Raw genomic sequence first — 1,482 nt, 5'->3', positions numbered from 1 at the left:
CCGCATCCCCCGGGCGCGGGAACCGCCCGTCGCACCCGCGGCCCGTCTGCATCGCCGCCGCAGCCCCCTCCCCCTCCAATCGCGCTCCGAGCGCCTGTCCCCAGTTGCAGCAGCGCGCGCGTGGAACGTGAGCCTCTTCTGCAGAGCGAAGCCGCGCCCCTTCCCTCGTCAGCCAATGAACGCTCCGCCTGCCACCAGCTCGACCAATCCGGCAGAAGAAACGCAGTGGTTCCTGTCCCGGAGTCACATCAGTCAGCGCTTCGTCGCGCTGCGGCTGCCGGCAGGGCGGACCTACGCTCGGCGGCCCTGTGCTGTGCGCGGGCTTCCTCCTCAGGTGTTCTTGGAAGACCCTTTCTCAGCTCCTCGAAACGCTCCTCCTTGCTTATGCCTGTTCTCAGCGGAGATCTCTCAATAAAGCGGGGAGTTTTCAAGTGGACCCAAAATGTAGGAACCCGAGAGCAGCTGAAGCAGGGAGCACAGAGGGCCAGAGCTGGAGCCAGGAGAAGGGATCACTAGCAGGGCAGCAGGAGGCGACTATTTTCTTTCTTGTGATTTTTTTTTTAATTACTTCCCACAAGAAGGTGCTGATGTAGAAGTACCTGTCTGAGCATCCCCATGCCCCAGCACCCTCAATATAAAACTGATCAGCAACCACGAATCCCTACTTGACGTTATGTGGCATCAAGAGAGAAAGTCAGGTATCCAGGTTTTTGTAGGATTTCACAGAGGAGTCAATAGATAAAAGATAGGAGATAAAAGCTATCACCCAGGTATCTTTTCTGTTTGGTTTGAGGGATGTCTTTTTCTTAGGTTACTTGAGTGTGTTACATACATCTTTATGTTTTTTTTTCTGGGTGTGTTTGAGGATAGTATGGAGGTGCCACTTGCTACAATTAAAATACTTTTAACAAAGATCCAGGTTTTCAGGCATCTGCTAAAAAAATCAGAATAAATTCTTATATAAAAAAGAATCCTTTGGCCACCATTACTATAGTATCCAAATAAATGTCTGCCAATCTTTGATGGATTTATCCCTAGAATAGTCTTATGAAGTATGTCATGGTGACACTTGTAAAGTTAGAAAATGTTAGTATGATAGTATCCCCATTATATAGATAGGAATCAAGGTCCAGAGAAGATAACTTGGCCAAAATCACGCTGCAAGTCAAGTGTCGAATTTAGAAATCAGATTTCCTATACCCCTGGCTAGACCCCTAACTACAGGATTATTCTATTTTTACTTCACCTAAGCTCTTCTGGAAGCTCATTCCATAGCTGGGTCCTCTTGATAGAGATGCCTTTTTCTCCAGTTTCATATATATCAACCTCAGCCTTTGGTCTGCATTGACATAAATCAGCACTATTTTATTTTCAAAAAAATCCAAAAAAATGAAGAAAGGATGGTTTCTAAGAAACCCCCAGAAAACTTCTCTCCAACTTAAAGTTTTCATTTGGCCAAAAAAAACCCAACAACCCAAAAAC

Source organism: Gavialis gangeticus, unplaced genomic scaffold (assembly GCF_001723915.1).
Source record: "Gavialis gangeticus isolate Ggan-Ray unplaced genomic scaffold, GavGan_comp1, whole genome shotgun sequence".
Lineage (NCBI taxonomy): Eukaryota > Metazoa > Chordata > Crocodylia > Gavialidae > Gavialis > Gavialis gangeticus.
The sequence above is the reverse complement of the archived record's forward strand: the minus strand, read 5'-3'. Positions refer to the sequence as shown.